We start from the raw sequence: 12,188 nt of genomic DNA, 5'->3' as shown, positions 1-12,188 counted from the left end.
GCTTCATACCCCATATATAGAGCAAATGGGATGCCCTTGGATACAACAAAGTGTCTTCTGGTGTAGGATCCTCACCTTAGACTGACTTTCAGACACAAAGTACTAGAAAGAGAAAGTAATTGTAAAAAAAAACAACAACAAAAAAAACGCCCAATGTAACTTCAAAAGGGCTGGAAATGACGCATTAATTTTTTCCAATAGACCATTGAAACTTTTTTTCTTTCTTTTTTTTTATTGTCAAAGGCTCCTTTGTAGTGGCGCTCTGTAAAAAGCGACAACACCCATCACATGAACATAATTCTCGCTAATCTTTTACGTATTGCTGATCGTACATTATACGATTCCTTAACTCCTCTTCAAACCACTTTATTACAACTCTAATATCTCCATTCTTTTTGTATATCCACCGTGTCCGTCTTCATTTATCCTATCTATAAGAACAACAATGTCCCTTTAAGCCGCTGAGGGCTACTTTACACTGGAGGAGATTTTCGGCAAGTGATGTAAATCTGAATAGCTAAAAGATGATTTCACCTACAGCATTCCAGATCTCCCTTAGAATATTTCGACAGTCTGTCTAATATTCGTCTTATTTTAACTTCAGTTCGTCATTTACTTTTTGAATATATATATATATATATATATATATATATATATATATATATATATATATATATATATATAAAATAATTCCGGCAGTTGTCCCCGAACTCGAACCGAAACTTGCGTAAGGAAGTCTATCAAGGATACGTACCACCTTAACGACTAGCTACAAGTGGGCTTGGTTTTTCGTAAAAACGAGATTAGGACGGCAGTTAGTAGTCGACTCAAATCCTGCGGGAGTTAGATTAAATCCGAAGTTAGAAAATCTTTTAGTCTCAGTAGCTCAGTTGGTAGAGCGTCGCCTTGGTTCTTACGCAAGTCTCGGTTCGAGTCCGGGGGCAACTGTCGGAATTATTTGATTGATATCGCCGTCATTGGTGATTCTATTCATATATATATATATATATATATATATATATATATATATATATATATATATATATATATATATATATATATATATATATATTTGGCATTTAGAAAAACCAAATATCGTATCAAATCTTATTTGTACTTAAAACGAATTCACAGCTGTTGACGAGAATCGGGACAGTATTAAGTGGGTTTTAGTAGCTGGAGAAGTGGGTACGAAGTGTGGAAAATCACCCCCACCCCATATCGAACTCCCGAATCATGTCCACACTCCTCATTCCCTAGGCTGACCATCCCGCAATAAACTTTACCTATTTTTCAACTATTTTATATTTATTAAGTTTAAAAACACCAAGTATCTTTTTATCTATGTTACCATCTTCTAGACAGTTCTCCCAAATAGATGTGTCTCCCTCAAGTACTTCAGTACAGAACACTTGCCTATCAGAACAGCTCCACTACGATTTGAAAGTGTAAGTATAGATTCACTTTCAAGTTGTATTTTTGCAATATTTGCATAAATCACATCGAAATTATATTTATGTAAGGCTATTTAAAGATGTTTTATCTTTTATCCACTACAGACGTATAAAAGACATATTTGCAAAATTGAAGAAAAAGTCACGCTTTAAGAAATTACAGCAAATTTTTCCATTTTCTTCATACTTAAAATCTAAAGATGTTTTATCTTTTATCCACTACAGACGTATAAAAGACATATTTGCAAAATTGAGGAAAAAACACGCTTAAAGCAAACTTTTCCATTTTCTTCAATCTTAAAATTTAACTACAAACTCAAAATGTACCTTTTCTAGATGTATCAGTTTCTACTTAAGATGATTAATATCAGATCACCATGGATGAGGTAGACATCCGTAATTGCCTGAATATGGCTAGTGAGTGTCCCAAATGCTTTGAACGTCACTCGGGCATATTTTCGATGTGACTCCAGAATTACTTTTGTTGGACTTTGCACAATCAAGAAAAATCCCAAAATAAAGCAAATATTTGTCGACATTGGTTATTCAGACATAGTCATAGACAAGGCGACGAAAAATTTTATGTGTTACACCTTACCACAATACGAAAAAAGTCAAATACCACACACTGCTAGGAGTAATCCTCATTCACCTGTCCTCACCTCATCACTTTCGTCCTTACCTCTTCTCTGCCCACGATATTTGATCTGCGAGGCCCCCCAAGGGAATCGCTCGTGGGGCCAGCAGATGACTAACCAGCGCTAGGGCATGCCACGTGACCATCACAAAACCTCTTTGAAAAAAAAACCACGCTCCCTCGCAAGCAGATGGTCCTGAGACACGACTTGTAACACACAGTCGTCACCTCCCTCGCCATCTCGTCCACCCCTGGTGTCCAACATTCATTGTTAAATAAGCCCAACATTCTATCCATCAGAGTTTGCCTTCAAACAGCGTAATTGGCTGCCCATAGTGGAACAGACTACCAACCTAATATTTGGCGTCCAACGTGCCCCCCCCCCGATCCCGCTCCGCCGATCGCCAGCCGCCACTTGTTCTACCAGATCGTCTGCAACCTCTGTTTGCCACTCGACTGATGCCAGCCACCACTTGATCTGCCAGATCGTCTGCCACCGCTGTCTGCCGCTCGACTGCAGCCAGCCGCTACTTTTACCTGCCGGACCGATTGCCACAGTGACTGCCAGTTTGCCTACCAGGTCTGCCGTCTACCAGCGCTGCCTGCCAGGTCTACCGACTGCCTACTCTCTCTCCTATCACAGGTATCTACCGTCACTTGTCTGCCAGATCGGCTGCTGCCGTGACTGCCACTTCGCGTACCAGGTCTGCCGTTTGCCATCGCTGCCTCCCAGATCTGCCGACTGCCTACTCTCTCACCTAGCACAGATATCTGACGTCACTTCTCTGCCAGATCGACTGCCGCCGACTGCTGCCATTTGTCTGCCAGATCGTCTGCCACCGCTGCCCACCAGCTCGACTTCCAGTACGACTGCCCACTCTCTTGCCTACCACAGTTATATTCGTGTCCTACCGCCACCGCCACTTTATTATTAAGCAAACTAGAGTTGTGAGCGCCCCCACCTTGACCAACACACAGGCTCAACGGAGATCATAAGGTTCCGCACCTCGACTCCGGTAACGTTAATGACTAGCAACATCGACTGTCAAGTCCACGACGCCCTGAGTGGCCTAACGCCCCATCCACTAACAACGACTATTGTTAAGTGTCTATCTTTTTAATGAAATTTTGTATCCACGCTCCAGTGCCACCGTACGACGTGATCCCAGGACGCGTTCCAGGTACGAGATCCCTTGAGCAGCCTCCCAAGATGCACCAACCTCTTCGACGTCATCCACGACGTACAGGGCAACTCCGATCCCCGAGGCTTGCTACCCTGTGGTAGACGGACCGCCACCTGTTGCTACTTCTGCAGTCTGAGGGCCAGCTCCACCCCCGCCTTCAAGTTCCCGTGCAATCGTGAGGATAGCTCATTTGACGATATCTTTTCGAAGTCAAATGCGACTTCATTTCCAGCCTCGCCTTCCGTGGGGGCTTGTTAGTAGTAGTCATCACTCACCGGTCCAAACCTCGTCACTCCCGTCCTAACCTCTTCTCTCCCCACGATATTTGACCTCCGAGGTCACCCAAAGGAATCGCTAGTGGGGTCAGCAGATGACTAACAAGCGCTAGGGTCTGCCACGTGACCACCACAAAATCTCTTTGAAAAAAAAAATGCGTGCAGTGCCAGCATTGGCCAGCCAAGACTAAACCTGCACCTCGGCCAGCCACGTGATATAAACAACTGGATCCATTGAAGAACGCATACCCTCCTCTTTGTGAGTCACCGGCGTCAAACGTTTTGCCTCAGACTTCCCGAGCAGCACATATGGCCACACGCCAATTAGGAGCACGGGTCGTGACCTGCCCGTGTATATTGGAGTTCAACGGACGCCTGCACATCCAGATCGCCTCTGAGCTGCATACCTGAGCCTGCTCGCTGCTCCTTGCTTTATCACCACCTCCCCACTCTTAATCCATGGCAAGCAGATCACCCGGGAACACGACTTGGAACATAGTCGTCACCTCCCTCGCCGTCTTAACCCCACCCCCTCCCCTGCTGGCGTCCAACATTCATTATTAAATAAACCTAACTTTCTCTCCATAAGAGTTTGCCTTCAACCAGCCTAACTGACTGTCCAACGTGGGGCACACTACCAGCATAACACAAACATAAAACAAACACATTATGTTGGAAAAAAATCAAATGAAAGCCGCTTACCAAACAGAAGAACGTCCCCTCAAATATTCATCACACAAAACAATTTCTGCACCAACTCTAGAGGCAAATTATTTTTCATTATATACACACACACCCAACCATCCACCCACACCCACGCTCACATCAACATCCAATCCACACCCACACCCACACACTCTCTCACACACACACACACACACACACACACACACACACACACACACACACACACACACACACACACACACACACACACACACACACACACACACACGTCGGTCGAAGTGACAGCGAAGTTTGGAACTCCAGTAAAATTCAAGTTTCATGGATCTCAATAATGAAGGTGTACCTTTGTTGTATTAGTAGGGAAGGGAAAGCTCGTGGTATAGTGGGAAGGTGAAGAAAAGGAAGAAAGAGGGGGATTACTGAGGAAAATGGAAGGAAATGAGGAAGGAGACGAACGGGCCCCGGATGTTAGAAGGGGTGTAAATATATATATATATATATATATGTATATATATATATATATATATATGTATATATATATGTATATATATATATACATATGTCATATATGTATATATATATATATGTATATATATGTATATATATAATATATATATATATATATATATATATAATATGTATATATATATATATATATATATATACTAACCCATGCTGTATTTTCAGAAGTTAGACAAAATAAGCGATCAGTGTTGGACAGGCTGTTAGATCAATGTTTTCCAAAAGTTCTCCTGTAGTCATACTTTGCCTGTGTAGCCTATTGTTATGGTCCTCCATAGTAAATAGGGATCCTATCCTTTTGTAAGACCAAAAGCCTTCTCCATTATTTTTCCTTGAATCTTTTGACCGAGTTCAGAAATTCTGTTTGAGGTTTCGTTGAACATAACAAACCATGAGTAGATTTTTCAAGTGTATGCACAGGCCCAGAGTATAGATTGATCTTTTTACTTCGTTTGAGAGGGAAGAAGGGCTACCTATAGGTTATGAGGAACAAGTTGTAAGATAGAAACGTTAGAAGGAAAATACAAGCAACAGTGGAGATTCACCTTGGAAAGAAAAACATACGACATGACGTCTCATAGCAAAGCGTAAGATGCAAGTTTGCCTCGAGTCACTACAATTTGATGAGAGGCTGCGTTAGAGAGGTGGGGAGAGGCAGAGTTTCCGTTGAGGTGGAGAAAGAATTTCACTCGAAGAATGGTACATCTTACATCAATCTTCAGTAAGGACTGGCCTTGGGTTAGAATTCTTTCTCGCTGTTTGTTTCAAGAGGGAATACATCGAATGTTGTTTGATTTTGAGGTTGTTTTGTCTAGATAAAGCAACTTGTGTGAGGAAAGAGCTCACCTAATTCCATTTCAGAAAGTAATAAAGTATTTCCCTTCGAAGCTATCAATTATATTCAAAATCTTTTTTACTTTAATTTCATTAACTAAATCCCTCACAGCCCGGTAAAAATAGTTTCATAAATCTGAATTTTTTCTCATCTTATTTCATTTATTTGTTTAATTTTCGTGTTTACGTTTTGTCTTTTGTTTTACTTCTTTTCTTTCCTACCTCTTTTGTTTCTCTCATCCTACTCTGCAACGAGCCCCTAAATGCTCGTTTCTTCTCTTCTACTACCTTCTTCACTTCGTCATCCCCACCACTCACCACCCTTCATTCATCTCTCCCAGACTCCTTGTCCCACATACTATTTTTGCACACCTTGTCACTCCCTCCTTGAAACACCCCCATTACTTCTTTACATGTTGGACAGGCTGTTAGATCAATGTTTTCCAAAAGTTCTCCTGTAGTCATACTTTGTCTGTGTAACCTATTGTTATGGTCTTCCATAGTACATCAGAGGCTGCTATATTCTTCACCGTCTCCCACACTTTCCTCAGCTTCTCCTGGTACTCATGCTTTTTTTCTTTCTCATTTAAACAATATAATTTAAGCACCACTCTACCTTCTCTTTTCCTCTTTGTCCACCTATTCTTCACTCTCAATTTACCTACCACCATGAAAACATGGACATCCAGAAACCCTCCTACTCTTTTACTGAATATCACTGCGTAGTCCATTAATGCCTTATCAACCACCCTTCAATCCACCACCCTTTCCCATGTGTACTTATGCTTGGACTCTTTCCTAAACATTGTGTTAGCTATCATCAACTCTCTAAACATATCTCTACCATTAACTTTCCACTGTGAACGGCAGCCTGCGGGAGGACTATGGCATAAAATTTTGAAAGTAATGATAAGATGTTTTGGAAGAAAGTTAAAAGGGAAAGGGGACGGGAGTCAAGCATATGAATAGATGTTAACAGAAGAGGAGTTGGCACTGGGAAGGCAGGAAGAGTATTTTAGGAAGGGAGTGGTTGGTGGGAAACGCTAAGAAAACTACGGCGATGGGAGGTGAAAAGTAAGAAGAAATATAAAATAATGAGAGCAGGCAAGGCACCTGGGTTAGATGGGTGCCATGCGGAGTGCCTTTATAGTTCCGCTTTACAAGGGAAAATGGGATAAATGTGAGTGTAGTAGTTACAGAGGGATCACTTTGTTAAATGTAGTTGGGAAGGCATGTGGGAGGGCTTGAAAGGTTAACCACCATGCCCATGAGCAACTTTTCCTTTTTTCTTTCGTAATGTTATCTATTTCTACGAAAACTATGTCTAAAATTAATATCTCTTAAGTAGTTTTTGTGGAACTTTTTTCGAAAAGATTTGTCATCTACTAGTTTGTATTGTCAAACACAGCATACAGCGCCATTTTTGGTTATGACGTCACGAAGTGCATCAACACAATTTATGTCAATGTCGTCAAATAACAAAACAAGCTTCACCGATATTAAGAAGATTTTATCGTTTCTTGAATTCCTAAATATATGTGACAGCAGCAAATTCCAGGGGATAAACGACAGTCTATTTGAACCTGAATATCTTTTCGAAGAAGAATTGGTGTCTTCAAATTTCGATCAACCCGAAAATAATTGGTTGGAGCAGATTAGTAGTCTTTTTTATTAATCTATTACGCTCAGTGAGTGGCAGTCCTGGTACATAATATACGAATCGTAGGACACGTTGTTTGACTGAGGTGGAATATTGTAGATAAACACGAATCTCTACTGGCCGATTGTTTGAATGAAATGACAAAAATAAAGTTATATGCATATTATGTATTAATGACGGCATATGAGAGATGAGGTATAGTTGATAATATTTAGCATTGCTAAAATGACCTTAACATACAAGAAATAAAGTTACAAACAACGCCATGCCTTTATAGATAACAGTATAACAAAGTGATAGGTGATTGCAATAACATATTGTACTGTTAATATAGTAATTACACACAAAGTATAAATTGCAGACATCAAAACTCATATCTGGTTATCTGTCAGAAATATCATGTCAAAGACTATTACAATCAACACCCACTAAGTTGCGGGTGACGTAGAGGTGCTTCTAATGGTCATCAGCAAGCAAATATTTACATACATCTACGACAGTTTATGAGATATTAAATCAGCCACTCTGGGGCATTCAAAGCAGTGATACTGAAGGTTATTAGCATTGGGGAAATCACATTGTTCACCTACCACACTGATATGTGACCTAATCTTAGTCGGATGTGGAATTAGTTTGGGGTCTAGGTTAGGGGATTAGGGTGTTCACGCTAGGATGGTGGACTAGGCAAGGAGACTAGGATTGGTAGGCCTTGCACAATATTTCCGCATTACGATACCCACTGTCGCATATTCATGTGCACTGGCCACTGCAATGCAGAACCCATATCAATTTGTTTAAATGTAATTTTACCTTATACATATCTAGGTGCTCAAACTGTCTTGATGTGTGGGTCCTACAAATGTTTACGACCACTTCAGAGAGACGAAAATGAACCAAACGAGTACCACATCTATGTTTACAAAACCGCTTACTTGTCAATGTTATGTTATTTACATAAAATTACATATTATTTACAAATATATATGACATGAAAATTCAAGGAAATATTTATAGTAATTTACAGTCATTTTAGAGGTTTTGAAGGAAACTCAGATATATACTTCAAGTCATTCAGATTTAAAAGAAAACAGATGGTTATATATATATACATACAGTATATATATATGTATATATATATATATATATATATATATATAATATATATATGTATATATATATATATATATATATATATATAATATATACATATATGCATATCTATACACATACACTTATATACGTACGTACACACAATTTTACTTTCAAATTAGTTGTATTATGGTCAGAACTTTGATATGTGATGCGTATTGAAATATAATACACATAGAAATTGTTGTCAGGTGAAGGTTGTATCATAGACCATTTTTTTTTTTAAGATTTCATAATTACATAATGTGTCTTAATGGAGAGAGTTTTTTCTATTTTTTTCCTGGCTAGTTGCGTCTCTCAGAATGCGGCGATGATTTGTATAATATAACATTTCTATTACCAAATGCTTAGAAAAACTAATGTGGCTGCAGCCATTATTAGATTTAGTCGTTCATTTTGTTTGTCCTAGCTTTTATTCTTATGTCAAGTTATTAGTATTAGTATTATTCGAGTATCAGTATTATTAGTGTCATTTTATTGCTATTATTTATTTTAATTATCATTATTATATATATTTTGTTCACTACCTCACGTGTCATTAACATTTTACATAATGTGTTTTTTCATTGATTATCATTCTAAGTACTATTACGATTACTCTTTTTATATTATTATTTGTTTAAATATATCTGGATTATCTATTTCATGTGTATGACATTGCCGATCCCTGTCATATTTGTTGCCAACTTCGTGTTTTTTATGAGGACCACAATGGAAATAAGTTTCACATGCTTCAATGTGTTATCCTCGCAATTCTATACATTTTATTTCTATATATGTGTATTTTGCCTTCAGTAAATCCGATCCAATCCGATATCCTATCTAATCCCGTATCAAGGGATCCCCTGAATATGTAAGTCGATGTAAGGGGTCCACAAAGCTTGAAAGGTTAAGAAACACTGATCTAGGGAATGCCTTCCCCCTTAACTGAATGGAATCGTTCATCTTCAGAATGGCAAGTAGTTAATTCTTTCTTACTACATCCTATAAGGGTTAACGAACCAGTTATCACTATGGGACTAAAAATATCCAAAAGCTTCATTAGTTTACTTTGAAAGACCAAGTACTTTTTTCTTTTGATTGGATCTTCCCTATGATAAAGGAAAAGTTCTCATGTGAATGACCCTCTTTATCAATCATTTTCTGGGCATATTAGTCTAAATCTTATATTCAGTAGTCTGCGTCACGCGACAATCTCACGACGTATGAAAAATAAATACTACCTGTGACGGCGAAGCTGATGACGCCATGGGAAGGTTTTACAATAAAGGGCGCTGCTAGCAGCATGATTTCAAATTGCAATAAATAAAAACGAAAGATTTTTTATGTAATTTATTTAGCTATTATTGGTTTTGACAAGTACTAGAAACATATTTTGGTAAAATTAGACACCTTTCATTTTCACAGTGGTTACGCTTTAATTGAGAAGATTAGGAGAGGAACAGAGGGAGTAATTGGGGAGGAACAGTGTGGGCTTAGGAAAAATAGGGGTTCCGGGGACCAGATTTTTGTGGTAAGGCAGATATGTGAGAAGACTGTAGCAAAAGGTAAAGATTTTTTTTTTCTTTTTTTTTTCTTTTTTTGAGGGGAGGGCCTTTATGAATCTGGAAAAAAATTATGGCGGTAGACAGAAATGCACTGTGGAAAGTTTTACAGACACGTGGGTTTAGGGGAAAGCTGTTAAGGGCAGTCAAGAGTTTTTTTCGGGAGTAGCAGAGACTATGTTAGAATTGAAAATGAAGAGAACGAGTGTTTTGAAGTAAAGGTAGAACTACAACAGGGATGTATCATGTCGCCATGGCTGTTCAATGTGTGCGTGGATGGGGTGGTGCGGGAGGTAAAGGAGAAGGTAAGAGGCAGGGAAATGGGGATGGTTAAAGAAACTGGAGAAAAATGGAAGATGACCCAGTTATTGTTTGCTGACGACACTCCGCTTTTGGCAGAGTCAGAGGAGGGATTAAGGGCGTTAGTAATAAAGTTTGGAAAGGTTTGCGGTAGAAGTTGAAGTGAGGTGTGTAAAAGTAAAGTGATGAAATGTACAAGGAGAGAGGATGGCAATGAGTTGGAAGTAAGTCTTGAAAGAGAAAGGCTAGAGGAAGTGGATAGCTTTAGGTGTTTGGGGTTACATGTGGCAGGGAATGGAGGAGTGGCGGTGGAAATAAATTGTAAACTGAGAGAAGCAACTAAATGCTTTAGTGCAAAGTGTCATGGCAATAGGCGTTTTGGGAATGGATGCAAAGAGGAGAATATATGTAATGGTGATCGTGCCGACAACACTGTATGGGGCAGACACATAGAACTTAAAAGAGACAGAGAGGAAAGTTTAAATGTGTTTGAGATAAAAGGTCTGAGAAGCATGATAGGCGTTTCAAGGTTGGATAGAGTGAGAAACGAGGAGGTAAGGAGGAAAGCTGGAGTGGAAAAACAGATGGCAGATAGGGTTGATGAAAGAATATTAGGATGGTTCTGACACATGGGAAGAATGAGTGAAAAAAGCTTAGTGAAGGAGGTGTGGAAGGCAGATGTGGATGAAGTGAACTTGAGAGGACGACCGAGGATGAGGTAAATGGATGGTATGAAAGGAGTTTTGAGCAAGAGTGAGATGTCTGTTGAGGAAGGGATGGAGAAGGCAGGAGATAGGGATGAGTGGAGAATGGCTGTGTATAGATGGTATTGTGATGCAAGGAAGTGGAGGGGATAGGGGGTAGGGAGTGGTTATGTATGAATCATATTTTGACGCAGCCCAAAGGGATTTCTCCTCGTCTTCTCTTTCTCTGCATGACGAGAAGGACATGGGGTGGGGTGGGGTGGGGTGGGGTGGTGGTGGTTTTAGGTTGGAGTCGCCGATTAAGTTAAGCGGCCTTACTGTGGAAGTGTTGTGCCTTAATGCATTGCTTCTGATTCATCCATGAGGAGCAAAGATGAGAGGAAGGAAAGGGTATTGGATAGGAGTGAAAGGGATGGGAGTGGGTACTTGTCTTTTGACTTGGCTACCTCTCCTATAAAGGGGAAAAAGCCCATGGTATATAAATAGATAAATAATCGTCCTTCTTCTAGTCACGTGATCACCTACGTGTGACCAAAACAATTGCGACAGCTGGTTTCCATTTCCTATTTCAGTAGGACCCCATTTTTATACGTAGGGCCTATTGTCCTTGGTAAACTGTTATTCATACGAATGCTGTTTCTGGAGACCATAAAGTGAAGAGCACACGTCAAGAGATACTTAGATGCTATGCTGCCGGACTCGGCACCTTTGCCCTGTGTGCTTGAGTTGCCAAAGCAAAGAATCCACATCATGCAATGGGAGATCGAAATATAACGTGTACCAAAGTGATAGTTACAGTCATTTGTTATAATCTTTAACAAATGCGTTTCGTAACCAGGAATATCAGCCCTACCGAGACAAAAAAAAAAAAAAAGTCACAATGTTCATTTCCATATCGAACTGTTTATTTCAACTTTGCACAAATTGAACAGAACAAAATAAAACTTAATAATTCATATTAAAAATCTTGACGGAATGTACAACTGAAATAGGGAATGTCAGAATATTAAATTTGACAGGACTGGAAAGCTACAAAATAGGTGTTCAGCACAATGTAAAAAAATAATAATAATAAATAAATAAAAAAATCGCCATCTCACCTCCACGCAGTGAGAAATGAGAACCCCCTGTTAGTTACGGTAAGCCGCTGGATGTTTTATGCCGAGGCTGGGTCGCCTCCCCGCTTTGCCCGGGCTGTCGGAAACCAATGCAGCAAGCTCGTAGCGGATCCCGGGACT

This window comes from Oratosquilla oratoria, chromosome 35 (genome assembly GCF_046742065.1).
Source record: "Oratosquilla oratoria isolate Oo_2021 chromosome 35, ASM4674206v1, whole genome shotgun sequence".
Lineage (NCBI taxonomy): Eukaryota > Metazoa > Arthropoda > Malacostraca > Stomatopoda > Squillidae > Oratosquilla > Oratosquilla oratoria.
This window is presented reverse-complemented; position numbering follows the sequence as displayed.